This window comes from Malurus melanocephalus, unplaced genomic scaffold (genome assembly GCF_030028575.1).
Source record: "Malurus melanocephalus ecotype Western Australia unplaced genomic scaffold, MMel_1.1 scaffold_142, whole genome shotgun sequence".
Taxonomy (NCBI): Eukaryota; Metazoa; Chordata; class Aves; order Passeriformes; family Maluridae; genus Malurus; species Malurus melanocephalus.
The window spans coordinates 940,890-956,757 of NW_026623374.1; positions in this window are offsets into that span (position 1 = coordinate 940,890).

The window sequence follows — 15,868 nt, forward strand, 5'->3', positions numbered from 1 at the left end:
TTTCTGTTTTGATTTTGCAACACTGTAATTCTTTCTTTTGGAACAGATTGGATTTGGAAATACTGAAACACCACAAGAAAGGCAGCARATTTAATAATTTATACAGTATTCAAGGGGAGAAAAAAGGACAAAACTTTCTAGATGGGCTTTCTTGGAAGAAATGACCCTTCTCCCTAAGAATAAGGTCTATGCAAAAGAACTTGTTGCAAAGCTCTGAAAATGAAAGGTTTCTTTCATGATTAATTTCTCTTTGTTTCCCTATTTCCCATTAACATTTCTTGTAAAAATTCAACATAAGAAAGCTTTCACAAAGCTCATCGATTCAAGGTCACAAGTGCTTCATTGAAATTTATKCAGTGTAAGTCAAGCTGTTTAATATACTCGAAATTCTAGGATTCCAAGGACATCTACTAAGGTTTTCAAGGAAATGTGAAAAAGATGCCTGAAAAATAGAGGGTAATACATGTAGAGCTGCTACATTATAAGATAATTCTATTGTCTAAATGGTGGTTAAAATCATTCTCTATGAAGATTTATTTGTCTTACATCTTGTGTCACTGACATTGTTATGTGAGTTTACGAATTTGCCATCAGGTTGAATGCTGAACAAAACTCCCTGCACAGGACATTTTAACCCTCTAACCCCTATAAATGCAGGGGCAATATGGAGAAAGAAAGATCGTATTGGTGTTTGAATACCATTTCACATTATACAGCAGGGCAACAAAAAGAAAGATTAAGGTGCTTAGTTTCCATGTGTTTCATGTGAAATAAATAAGGCCAAAGACAAAGAACATGAGAATATTACCAATTTAAAATGAAGTGTGAATATTAATAAAAAGAAATTGGACAGTTCAGTAATAAACAGCACAGTAGATTACCACTAAAAATTAGCATAACTGGCAATTGGCACCTTCAATTTGTCAAAGTAGTAGGAGTCAAGGAAGACTTTTGTAGGCAGGAGAGAGGTTCAGTTCTTAGTTGCTTGAATATGATCAATGATTCTTTAAAAAATACCCGGTCTAGATAATCACAAATGAAAGCCATTAGAGATATTTTTTAGCTGCTTATAGAAATAGAAAGGTCTGCATATTAATTTACTATGCTACTTCATTAGTTTTGTGTCATTTGTTTCATTAGTCATCTGCTGTTTCACACTGATGTCAATGACACAAAACTAATTTCTGGCTAAATTGTACTGGTGAATTGCACCCCATCACAGGAATAATTCCACTGTGCTCATTTGTATTTGGAATGAATGGTCACATCAAAGCTGTTGGCTCTAACTGCTTCATCCAAAACACCTCCAGTGTGAAAAGAGGAATGATTTACYACAAATGGTTAGATGGTGCCTGAGATGTATTTTGAAAGCCAAACGGAGAGTACCCAAGTCCTTTTTTAGTTCTGTCTTTAAATGCCTTCCCTGGTACATGATTTATTCAGTATTCCTTCTATGCTCATCTAATCTATGCATGTACAGCTATTACATGTGTGTAAACTTAGAAAGTAATGTCATTAAAAAAAAAAAAACAAACAAAAAAAAACAAACCAAAAACAACCCAAAAGTCATTAAAAAACAGACAAACCCTGTCATCACCACCACCCCAGAAATTCAGCCCTGAAAACTTCTTGCCAGCACAGCATAAGGAAAGTGAAGTAACACACCTAATAAAGGCTATAAATCTTCATGTCAGGCATCAATTAACAGGTTAATGAGTCTGTGGGTGTTTCCCTCCTATTTATCTGTCAGAGGAAGCATTAATTTTGTTTAATTTTTTTTGTAGGCTTCTGCAGTTTATTTCTTTTTTTTTGATGGCTTCAGGTCCTACTGAATTTACAGGAATTCTTCTGTCTAACAAAAGTGCAGCGCATTCGCAGTATGGCATACCTACTTCCAGAAAGACACTCCAATTCCTACTGCTATCTAAAAGGTTTCCCCAACATCAGGTCTTTGAAAAAGGGGGTGCAAGAAAGGCAAAAATAATATCCTATACCCCAAGGAAAAAAAAAGAAAAAAACAAACAAAACAAACAAAAAAAACCCCAAAAAAACAAACAAAAAAAACAAACCAAAAAAATAACACACCAAAAAAAACAGGGACTAAATTGTAGGCAGAAAAATCCAGTTCAATAAAAAGCTGAATTTTCTCCATAGCACTGAAAAATTCACACTAATAAACTAGATCTGGAGGAAGTGCTTTRTATAAAATGAACAAATGACACAAAATCTARCCTGACACCTCCAGCTGAGTCTGARCAGCCACAATCACATTCTCTTATTTTCCTTCTATTATGTACTTAGAAAGTGTGCAGTGTTCTACGGTATAGTAGGAGAAATAAAGTATTGTATCATTTGTGTTTGCAGTTCCCTCTTACTATATTTGATTAAACAATTTTTTTAAAAGACGGAAATATATTTTTTTTAATCTCACAGAATGACTACCTTTAGATGTAGACAAAATACAGGGKTTTTTTTCTGTTCTTCCAGAATTGCTATATTTTGGGCAGCTGCTATCAAAAGGAATTGGGTACTTCTGTGGACTAAAGCAAACTGACAGAGCAAATGACAATGTCTTAAAAGGAGAAAGCTACTTCATTCTGAAATGCATAGCACAAAATGACATGTTGTGACATATTGAAAGATGTCTAGCAGGCACATTTTTAATCATCTTGCTGGTAACCTTTGACCACTGCTGTGAGTGGCTGCAGGTAAGCAAATGCAGAAGGCCACCGCTGTGCTCTGTGTGAAGTTCCCCTGTGCTGTGTGACTGATCTGCTGAAATAGTGCTTTATGCTCTGCTGGGTCAGGGGTTCAGGGCTGTACTAGGAAGAGCAATTTTCCTCTCTCTCCATGTTTGTGGGGTTAAGATACTCTTCCTGAATAGGTCACTCACTCCTTGTGCCCTAGACACAATATCTGTTCATTCGCAAATTTTAAAGGTAAAAATCATGAAACGTTACAAATGTAATCATATGAMTACAAATATGGATTAAAGAATATGTTTATTCATTTTTCAGAAAGTTATTTTTGTTTCATCCTGACTAGGATGTGAGTCTAAAAAGGTATAAGGAATCAAAATTAATTACAAGGGCTTAGGTGGCATTAAAATGGAAATTAGATTTGGAAATTAGATCTTGTCATTAGATTTCTATCAATTTTCTGCTCAGGAGCTCCAAGCAGAACATGAGGCTGTACAATGAGTCAAATTTAAGGTGCATTTGAGGCTCTCTTGTGTAATTAYCACACACTAACAATGGCAAGAACTTAAAAAACCTCCCTAAGTCAGGCAGTTTGGTTTCACTCTGAACTATCTAGTGTTGAGAATTCACTGGACAAAATTAATCTGGAGTGTATCTCCCTTCACTTCAGTGAARTTAAATCAGGGGACACATTTGCTCCACTCTCTTGAGACACTGCTGTACTCGATGTACTTTGTGTATGACAGAGAGAAACCTGATGGCACATGAATGATGAAGTTTAATATGGTTATCAGAAGGTCCTTTAATGACTATAATAATTCCCAAATCCTGAGCTTGTCAAGCTAAATGCTTTGCTTTCCTTTAATTATAACTAATCATCATTCTCAGGGACAGAAATGGAGAACTACAACACAGGAAGAGAAAGATGAGTTACTAGAAGGGACTTCACATGCCCTTATGCTGCTATAATAAACAATTAAAACCCCCAATCATTTTGTTTGATTAGATGGTTTGCACTCATTCTGTCCCAACACGAGCTGCTTCTGATCATACCATTAATCATGTTATGTAAGTGGACATGAATCTAATGTGTCTTCATTATGAAAAATGCTAAAGAGACAAATTTGTCTCAGTGATCAGACCAATGAGCTTTCTCATATCTTTGAGAGTAATTAAAAAGTGATTTTTTTTTTTCTATGTAGTATACAGAATTTCAGTTCACAACAATTGTGAAGGCAGAGCAGCAGACCATTCAAAATAAGAAAATGAGCCTCTTTCTGCATCAGCCTGCATTTTTATTAAATGAAAGAGCTATATGCATACCTCAAAGAAGCCTTCTGACTCACACGGGACAAACACTATAGTTTGAATTTTATGGAAATCACAAAGCATAGTACATTATTATGAAAATGCCTGAATAAAAATAATCCTGTATTCAGAATCTGCTTGCCTTTTAGGGGTTTGTGGAGCTTTAAATTTTGTTTGTTTACTTTTATTTTGTATTGACTAGGCAAAAAAACCAAAAAAAGAGTAATTACATACAATGTGTCTTAGCTCTTTTTCAAGAGTTATACATCAAACATTCCAATTTAATGGACATTTAATAAAATAAGAGGATTGATGCTTTCAGAATTTGTGTTWAATATGCAGATGTGATGTCATTTTAGGCATCTACTGTTGCTATGGTCRTGCAGCTAAGGTGGGAAAAATGTCTTTTTCAACAGCAAAATTAATCTTAAAACTTAAGGTTGTATGATTGAGTTGAATTTAAAGATAATMATATTTCATTAATTAAAATATTTAATGTAATATCTTATTAAAAGATAATCCAAATGCCTAATTTCTAAGGTTCTTTTTTTTTTCTAGTGTAATTAGACAAACCTCATGCTGAAATTCAGAAAATATTAATTCACATAAAAACACTTGGAGCTGGGCTTCTCCCTTAGTCACTTCAGGACTGTCTGAGGAGCTCACAATGGGTAAAGAAGCTCTAATGAAAGAGTCATTGAAGATATAAAAACATCTGGTTTAAGGTTCCCTCCTGAGTTTGTCATAAGTCTTGTACAAAAGGAGGTGTCTATCCAAACCACAAGATGTGTGGTCCCTGTCTTAAAAATTTAGTCTCCAGAATATCAYTGAAATAGTTGCACTATTATCTATGTAAAAATTAGATGAAAACATTATTCCTTGCCTCATYCATTTCACAGAGCAGACAGTGAGATACTTGCTGGCCTTCTCTACTTCCCACTTCCCTCTTTTATTTGCCCTTCGTTTGTTTGAGACTTGGATTGTTATACAGTTATTTTATTCTCTATTGAACAATACTTCTTTGGTTTTGTCATTTCAAGGCTTGGAATAACTGTGGAATTATTTCACTGTCCTAATAAAATCCTGTAGTGTACAACAGGACATTATGATATGAGAATWTTGAACAAAAAGTAGGAAATGAGAACAGCAAAGGAGTACACCACTGCCACCAAGTAGATGTATAAACCACCAAACAGTAACATTTGCACCCACCAAGAAATAGTGTAGGGATCAGAGCCACAGAGAGAAAGGTTTAGATGTTTTATTTCTTATAGATTTTCGTTGTCTTCTGCCCGGAGAAGTGACTGGAATGATAACATCACTAATTTAAGGAATCTATTTTCATTATGATTGGTTAACATCTTATAACTTATTTAGTTTCAGTAATAATTAATTTCAACACCAAATGAAAGGACACAGTCTATGAATGTGTGCATGCATATGTATAGACATCTGCAAATGTACTGTACACAAATGACTTTTAATATTTTTATGCTGGACAAGTAGCATAACGAAATACCTTTAAACATCATGTTGTAATCTCCTGGAAATGATGTGACACACATCTGAAATTTATCTGTGCCACATTCTGGGAGCTTCCCCTAGCACCATCAAAACTCATTTTCATTCTGTTACTGACAAAATAGACACATGTGTACACATATATATTTGTGTGCAAATACAATACACAGGTGTTTGTGTAGTCACCATTTATAAGTATATACATGAACAAGACTCTTGAGTGAAAATCATTATATTCTCTATTTTATTCCTCATATTGAAATGAATTTCCTACACAAGTTGCTATCATTGCTTCCCAGTAAATTCAGAATAAACACACTGACAACCAAAGAGAAAGGTTTTCAGAAATTTGGGAGGAAAAGTGGACCCCTGAGATAAAACATGAGATAAACAAAAATTATTTTAGGTGAGCCAYTAAGTACCATATTTCCTAGTAGGAGCTGCACATATGAGTAGAGCAGACTTCAAGACCTTGGTGTCAGAGTGCTTACATACTAAACCCTTTCTCATTTCCTCTGCATGTCCAAAATCAAGCAAGAACAAAACCTTACAGTGTCCAGCAAAAAAACCAAGAAGGTAAAAATGGAAATGGGCACCTGGAATTTATTTATTAATGGAAAGGGCCTTTTTTCCTCCTTGGAGACACCTTTGAAAATGGTAATGAAAAGTACAAGAAATCTACTCACTATCCAGGTCTCTGCCATACTTTGCTGTGATATGAYGGGACCAAGCCTGTTGTCTGGCTGTGCAGAAGCCAGTGGAATTTCTGATGCTCTCTGGAATCCAATAAGGGCATGGCAGGACTGAACTGGCCTCCTGTGCTTCCCTCCCCTTCTCTTGGGGGCAAAACAAGGATGAATTTCACTGATGGCTGTAAATCATGTAAATGTTGTGGTAGCCACTCCAAATAAGCAAAGCGAATCTCAAAGACAGGTTGGACAGAAAAAAAAATCTGGATTAAGAGACTGCTAAATAACATAAGGGTGCTGAAGAGAAAATTCAACAATATCCTGAAAATACTTGGAAATCTGGGATGCCYAGTTGACAAAATAGAGATCTACAAGCTGATTCGTGGGGAAGYTGGTGCCCAGATGCCACTGGCATATTTTGCTTTCTGTAGGCATGAGGGAGACYAAATCACTGGGAAAAACAGAGACGAAAATCAGAGTATCAATATTTTGGAAGTTCTTTATGAGACTGTCTTGGTTTTGAATAGGGTAGAGGTAATTTTCTTCCTAGTAGCTGGCACARYGTGAGTGGCTGAATGGTACTTGGTTGCCAGCTGGGGTTAAAGCACAACAGAGACCAACATTTTACCACCTGTGCATTTCCTCTGGAATCCCCACTGGCCAAGGGCATGAGAAGGAACAGCTGTAGGGTGCTCTAGCACACAGTCATGAGAAAATTTCATTTCTTTTAATGGTACATTCTGTTATATAGCTTAATTCCTTTCTGTGAGTGACACTGTTGATGAATTATTCCTCYTTTTCTCTTGACTGAAAGCAGATAACCCCTTTGTTATCAGTCTAAAACAAATATTTTGAAGCTCAAATATTTTGCAACACAATTGAAAAACAAGGAGTTTGTAAAGAAAATAGTACATTCCTAATGCTAAAAAATTGCAGCCCTACCAAAAATATTTGTTCGTGACCATGATCCCACATAAAGTGTTGCAAAAGGGGGAGCTGGTTACAAAGATAGACTCTTTTATATGGGTTGTTTTGTACAAGTTCCATTTAGCCTTGTTAGTCAATTTTCTTCTTGTGTGGGAAATCAGATTTTTTTCTACTATTCATCTTGAAAGTTTGACTCTTCAGTGCCTGCACTTTTGAACTGACAAAACTGTTGCATGAAAAACAGGGCTGGATCATAAACTGAAGGCAGGCTGAGGTCACTGTGGCTGAGCGCCTTCCATGAGCAAAAAATTCAAAAGAAAGTCTTGCTAACAACAGCAATAAACRGACACCAAAAATTATGAAACAGTGGAAAGCAACATTTTATTTCCTATTTCTCGACTATGAATATGACTGGAACTTAACATTGCCTATTAACATTGTAGTCTTCAATTTAAAAGTTTATTTTTATTTTAATTAACAAGAAATACAGAAAGAATAACAGTGTTTGGGATTATTCCCAAAATTAGTGCAATGTCCCTGCTCTACAATGATATAGATGTAAACTTGAATGGGTTAATGTGCAAAAAACAACAAACCACAAAATGTTCTTGAACATTTTTTATGTGATTTTTATCTTTCTTGCTTTTGGAACCACCTAAATGTTCAAATATTGCTGGAAGGCATATTTTGTATGTTTATCTATGTCTTTTCATGACGTTATTTCACCTTTTCACATGTTTCTGTTTGTAAAAATTACAGTGCTTATTCTAATAGCATTCATTAAAAGGTTGATTCACATTTACAATTATGATTCAGATTTAAAGAAATATTTTAAGGCTAGGGAGCTAATTTTGCTAACTGAATTTATGCATGTTGAGTACTAGAATTATTTCCTCACAATTAGGCATTATATAGTTTTTAATACYTGTAAAATTTTTAAACATCTATTCCCATTCCAGCCTCTGATTTGTCCTCAGTAGTTTTGTTCACCTATTATTGTGTAAGACTACTTCCGAATTTTTTACATCCCCCGCTTCCCCAAAACCTCCTGACAGGAATTACCAGGAAAAAAAAGCACCACTAATTTTATCAGAGCCATATTTAATTTGTTGTTTTTTTGTTTTTTTTTTCTTTGCTGAGAATACCAAAAATACAAATACATGCTAACAATTTACATAATAAATGATCTTTCTTGCTAGGTGTAACATTTTCCTTTAACTTCAGTTGGCAAAGAACTGGACATGAAAGATAAGTGAAGCTGAAATTTCTGAAAAGGAGTTAATAGCTACTGTGCTTGTTCAGCACRGTTCTAGCACAGGGCTGATGCTTTGGTTCAGTTCACAGGTGATGGATATTGTGACCAGGTCTATTTCTTTGACAGATATTCACTTCACTAACTGTATTTTCAGAACCAATTTTAAGCATGTTTTGAACATATTTAAAATATGCCATGTCTTTCTATTTGTTGAGTTTTTTTTGTTTTGACCACAGGTAATTGCCATTTTTCACAAATGTCAAAAAACGCATTGTTTTCACTAAAGTGTAAGAAATACTGTCAACTTAAGGGCACATGTTCCATGAAGGACATTTTGCTGCTTTATGTTCTAAGAATAATAAAAAGAAATGATAAATATTTTTTAACATTACATGAAATTCTTTGAACTATAAGCCTATTTTGATTTTTTTTTTTCTGCACGCTTCAAAGCCAGCTCAATGTTGTTCAAGCTCAGACTGCTCTCCAGTTCATTGTTCATTTATTTTGCATATGATAAATGTAATATATCTTGAAGGCTTGATTCAATTGCCCACCTGTTGGYGACATTTCAGATGTTCCTTTCTGCCATCTAAATGTCACAAGTCTCCGACAGGTCCTGGGGGCCATCACAATGGGATATCTCAGATACTATTACATCCTGCACTCAGTACATACCTCTGAGCAATCAAAGTAGGTTGCAAGTGACTGCCCTGATCTTGGTRAGGTTTAGCTCACAGAAATGAGTTCAAACACGAGCCCTTAAATATAAGCTAGAAATGTAGTGCAGGCATCTAATGAATGCAATTAGCAGAAACTTTAGGAAACATTCCAGTTTGGTGCCAAGTAAGCACTTGATGTTCTAAACAGCCCTCYAGGCCTCTATATCAGCTAGATCTCCACTGACACACACTAAAAAAAGCCTCTTAAACTCAGGTCCCATGCTTGTTTGCAGTCATTTTTACCTACAAATATGTTTAAGCACWTTCTTAATGCTTGGGTTAAAATGTGATGGCAGCCTTCTACCTAAGTGGTGTTTCTGTTCGCTGAAGTATTTTTAATTCTTTACATCAAAATAAAAACCACAAAAAGACATTTATCTGTGCTAGAGCAACACTGGAATGTGGGTTTTTTTTCACCCTTTTTTTTTTTTCTATGCATTTTCTCATGACATGTATTTTGTGTGCACAATTTATCTCTTTGAATTAAACACTCCGAATGGACTTTTCCTCTTATCTTTTGCTGATCATTTAAAAGCTCTTTCTCTTTTATACTATTTTTGTGTTTATCTGCCCAACTTGTCATTGATCAAGTGTGTTTCATTGCTTGAACTTGGTTTCATCAAGTCTAGCACGTTTGTTAATTTTACAATTGACACAAACCTAACCACAGTCAATTGCCTTAGATCATCTGTAAAATTATTATTGCTTATCTATTCATTATTAGTTTTTTGTTTGTTTTGGATTTTTTTTGTTTGTTTGTTTTTGTTTTTGTTTTTGGCTGTTTTAGTTTTTGTTTTTGTTTTCTGCAATATTCCTCTCAGGGAACTGATCTGTAGGGTCAGTTTTCTTGCCTGTTGTCTTGCTCTGTGAATTCCAACCTGTAAAACAGTAGCTCTATATGACACAATCATGCCTTTTAATGAGTAATTTGTACTTAAAAAAAAAAAAAAAATCCTTCAAATCTTATTGATTTTTACAAATCCTTCATTAACTAGACTCCTTCTCAGATACCTTTAGAAAAACATACTCTCTCTCAAAGAAAGGAGGTTTTTTTCCCTATCTGTTCTAGTTCTTGTTTTGTTAGGTTTTTTTTTACTTTTTTTCTGCTCTTGTTTACTATCTATTTATTCTTTTTAAATTTTTCCTGGTAGTCTTCACTTTCATATTTTCTGCTCTTTCAGTCTCCATCATAAATTAATCTTGATAGATCAGTCTCCACAGGACTGCAAATTAATTGCCATTAGTGAATCTACAGTTACTCACAATTCCCTTATAAAGCATGATTTTTATTTTACATCTGAAAGCTAAAAATACGACTTCTTCTAGCAGTAAAATGAACATATCTCATGAGAGTCAATCTTTTATCCCTTCTCACTGAACTCCTCAGCTTACTGAAGAGGTAAACTACCAGCTTGATTATTTGTAAAGAATGATATACATTTTGCAAATTTACCTTTTTTATATAGTATAAAAGCCTATTTAAAGCCTTTTGAATTTTAGCAATATCTTAATTTGTATTCTGCAAAATTAGTCAGCATCTATTTTATCACAAGCAGCTGAGCAGTTGTGTTGATCTAAACCTGGTCTGCCCCTTCACTGTCCCTGCTCCCACAGATATCTTTATTTATTCCTCAAATGTCATAGCAAATATTCTACCTCTCACATTTAATAAGCTAAATTTACTGCAGCTTCTGCATTCGTGCCTACCTCAGTGCTTGCTATTTTAAAATTTTCTTGGAGAGCTACTGAGTTGATGAAGCTTCATGGTTACCCAAGATCTCTGTCAAATTTCCAGCTAGAGCCCTTATTTCTCCTAAGAAATCTGGTAGCTGTTCTTGGTTACATTGACAGGCTTTGCCTGTCCCCTAATGTGCAAAAGGACATTCTGTATCATTAACACACTTTAAAAAAATATGTTTTTCCTATCTTACTTTTCTTCAGATGTCCTCATCACTGTTGGTGTGCATTTCTTTGCACAGATATCTCAGTTATTTYTCCAATTGTGTGACACAGCCCTGAGGTCCTATTTCCTTTGCGAATTCCTCTGAACCGTTGTACTCTGATTGTCCACTCACCTCTGCCTTTTCTTCCTTCTTTTCTTATCTAATGAATTTACAGTATTAAATTCATGAATRTGTACAGCCAATTGTTCAGCTTCCTATGTAGGAATAAATTCAGTGCTCAGTGGAGGGAAGCTTCCTGCATCTGGAAGCTGAATATTTAGAATACAGAACGCCTTTTTTGCCTTATGGAATGTCTGGGCTCTACTCCAGAGACCTGCAAGTGTCTCTGCACAATGCAAGGAGTCTGARAGCCAAGCTGGGATCAAGCACAAACTTCCATGAGAGGAAAGAGAAAAGCAAAAGGTGTTGCAGTGTCAAAGGCTTATTTTACACCTTGCCTTGATTCTTGTTCTGGTTGTGAAAGCACAGGAGGTCGGCTGAGTTTCTGGCTTCTACAGTCTGGTAGAAAGATACCCATATTGGGTCAAATGATGACAGCTGCCTAGACATAGAAAGGGGTATTTGTCTTTATAACATGTTACTTTTCCTTTTTTTCCCACCTCTTTCTTTTTTTCTCTTTTTTTTTTTTTTTTTTTTTTGGGGGGGGGGGTTTTTTTGTTTGTTTGGGGTTTTTTTTGGTTTTTTTTGGTTATTTTTTTGTTTTGTTTTATGAAATATAAAAGGTATGAATAGAAGAGCTAAAGAAGATGCATGCCTCAAAAAATTACAATGTAGAGTGTTTTCCTCTGGATGCTTAGGTTTGTATTATACTGTGTATTTTAGGATTCTCATAACCATTTTATCACCACTTTGACTTACTAGAAAATTTAGTTTCTGCATTTTGTTCTCTATTAAGTCTTCTAACTACTTACCCTGAATTCATCAGATTTTTGTATTAGGAAATAATCAAATGTCCCACCTGCAAACTGAGTGAATAAACTTGTTTTAAGACCAAGGAATATATTGGTATCTACTTTACAATTTACTTGAACTTCCTCTGTCTGCAGCTATGGACTCAGATCAATCATTCAGACCATGCTGAACCAAATTTTGTCTTCCTTCTTGCTCTTAATGCTAGGTCTCTAGGCATACTTCTGGTCTTTTACAACAGGATGGGGTCAATTTGTAGTCAATTTTTTTCCCATCACTCTGGTTGACRGACCCAAAAAATATCTACCTTCCTTTTTAGACAAAAGCTCACCTAAACCTAAATTTTTCCAGTTTAAAACAATTGGAAAGTACATTTTTACCAATCCTGTCTGTAACACTTTTCCTAAATAAAAAAAATAAAAAAAAAATTTAAAAAAACCAAAACCTATAAAGATGGGCATGTGTACATATATAAGTTATATATACGTTACATTTATATTATAGATATGTATATTATATATATGTTATATATATGTTACATATAGGTTATATATAGGTTATATATATAACACATATATGTTGCATATAAGTTATATATCGGTTATATAACMTATATATGTTATATAYAGGTTATATATATAACATATATAGGTTATATATATAACTGAGGAATTGTTCTAACAGCTTGGGGTTTAGAAATTAATGAGCTATATGATGCAAATGAAGTATTGATTGTTATTGCCATGGAAATTCATGGGCTACAACAGAAATTAGAATAGATGAAGTGCCACAAAGAGCTAAGAGAAAGAACGTATTCTCGGAAAGARAACCTAAGTTCTGCTGCTCCCAACAGCTAGCACAACAGTGAAAATGGGATATGTWAACTGCATGAAAATGCAAACTGAAAAGATGTATTTAGTGTTTCTGTCTGTTTAGAGAAACCCCAGGGTCCACACAAAGCTGGTTGTGGGCCTTGCTAACTGTGCAGCCATCACAGAGAAATTCAGTGGTGACAGTATTTGAGATCTGTCCTAACACTCTGTGTACAGTGAGTGCAGACTTAATTTGAATAAGAGATTGAAACCTTTTCTTGGTAACTCRTAGTTCATGTCTCCATTTATATTTTCTTCCATCACTATTGTATGAAGATTTTATAAAGAAGTTTTTTAGCTCATTTTGTGAATTTGGGAGAAGCTCTTTCATTGAATTTCAAATACACAGAATTATTACATTTCCTGGGTCAGGAAACCCATGAAAGATGATCTAGGAACTTTTCCAACTCTCATTTCCATAATGCATCTTTCGGGGCTATAAATACAGGTGTATGATGTTTCACAGCTTTTCTACCTATTTCATGCCTTATTAGTGCTTCTCAAACGTATTTTGCCAAAGAGAGGCGGATCAATAATTCCATTTTGCATATCAAGAGGCTGGGAAAGGAGAGCTGAAGTGAATTTTTCAAGGTCAGCKGGAAGCTAGTAACTGATAGAGAAGTAGATGCAGGGCTGAGATCCCTCTGGSTTTCAACATGCATCTGGGAATGCTGCCTCTCAGCTGGGAGAATAAAAGAATTCTGYCTTCTGATATACATCTTTATGCAAACATGACTGTGCACGAATGCACATGCACTCACATAGGCTGAGTATGTGATATGTCATTTATTTCTGAATGAAACAACTTTCTGAAATCTTGGAATTTTCTCCCTGTCTCACTCATCTTCTGCTCCAGCACACTGAAAAGGTCTTGACAGCATTTCATCTCATTCATGTGTTATCATTACTACTGTCAGGAGATTTTGGATAACAAATGCAGTGCTTTRCTAGCTAAAAACATTTTCTTTTTGCACTGACACAGACTCGTCAATAAAACCCCACGGCATGTTAACTTCCCATCTTTCAGATGTGGCACACTGGCATTTACAATGCAGAGAAAGGTAACAAAGTGTGAAAGAGATCATAAATCATTTAAAGGGAGTTAAAAAGAGACTTAAAACAAAAGCCTTCAGGAAAGGAAGGAAGAATGAGTGAAAAAGTGAAATGGGCACCAAAAATTATTTTATACAAGAATGAAACAATGACCTTTTCACCTAWCATCATTCACATTGGTTTGCCTTTCTCAGCCTCTGGAGTTTAGAACAATTCAGTCAGTGTGCAGAATGCTGCAAGAGGAATGAACCTTTTATTTTATTACTACCCAGGGCACGATACCCTTGAGAGGAATGACAAAAACAAATAAGAGCAAACAGAGCAAAAGGGAAAGCAAAGTCACTACAGGTTTGGGATAATAAAAGCCAGCAGTGAATGTAATATACTGACAGATAGCCTTCAATTCGAAGTTCACAAGGCAGGCAAATGCACTTTATGGGAAACTTTTACATTTCAAAATATGTTTTACAATCTTTTCACTCAGCCATTTAAATATGGGCTGTGCAGATGCCTGAAAATGTAACAAGGGAAAGGGGCACACTTCATCATAGCTTGAAAATGTGAACGTACAAACAGTACTCTTCAAGAAGGCACACAACAGAAGGTTGGATATTTATATGATCAGCTCTAAATCATGATGTTTTACAGGCAAGCTCTGTTTTAAAATAAGTGCAGCTAGGAAGGTGATATAGGCTTGTAACTAAAAAGCACAGATGGTGATTGACACAAATGCCCATGTCAGAATCCTCAATCCCCACTTCAGGAAAAATGATTTTGTAAAACACAATTAAGTGAAAGTATTTTGATATGAAATACAAATGATAACAATTGTCATTTKTGGGTAGCCTTTTAGAACCCTTTTTACAGACAAGAGAAGCAAAGACTGGAAACTGAAGTCACCAATAATTCAGCTCTACATATGCCAAGTAGTTTTTACTGAGAACAATAACATTAAWGTATATAAAACATTTTGTTATTAATGTATAGAAAGCATTTTGTTATCAAGTACTTTACAGACATAACACATAAGCTAGTTTCAGATTTTGAAACACTAGTAGTCATCTGAAATCTAATTACTGCTAAAAAACCACAAAGCAAAACTGTAACAGGTTTTGGCAGGAAGAAAGGGATAATAGTATATCCAATTAATTGTGTGGAAGGTGTTTTAGGTAGGCAGAATGACATTAGTAAACTAGAATTTGAAAATGACTTCACAGTAAACCATTAGCTTTGCTCAACACATTAAGGAAAAGAAAAAGAAAGCTATTTCTTGGTGAGAAATAGACTCAGGCTTGATCTGTGACTTCTGTTTGGAAGTGAGATAAGTCACAGCAGTAAGGAACACAGGCAGAGACTAAATTTCCACTTCCCTGATAATTTCTGATAGTTTCTAAGCCATCAGTGATTTTCCAGCAAATTATTCCCAGGCCGAGAAAAATAATTTAACTGCCTTCCTTGTAGAGTCTTAAAGAGAAGGCTGCTACAGATCAACCTTGTCCAAATGTACAGTTCTGAAAACACTTTAAAAAATTAATAGAAAAGGCAACAAAAATGAAATATCAGTAGAAACCACTGGTGAAATTTTTGCTATCTCTAAAAGCTCTCCCAGTTGTCCATTGCAGCCCTTTCAAGGTCTGGAAATGAACAGCATTGACTCTTTCTTGTTAGCCCTCTAAACTCATGTGCGGCTTGCTGTCTGATCACAAGSTGGTCATTTGACCAGGACTGTTTTTCATCTTTCTCCCTGCACCAAGAGCACATTTTGAATTCCAGTCACCACCCTGAGATTTATTAGAYTGTATTTGCCCAGTCTGGATCTGACTAACTGTCCTGAGACAAAGTCGCCTTTCACAGGCTGATTCAGACTGTTGTTGACTCACACAGAAAGTTCCATCCACCTAATAACAATTTTTTATATTTTTCTAGTGACATGAGATTGCTTATGCCTTTTT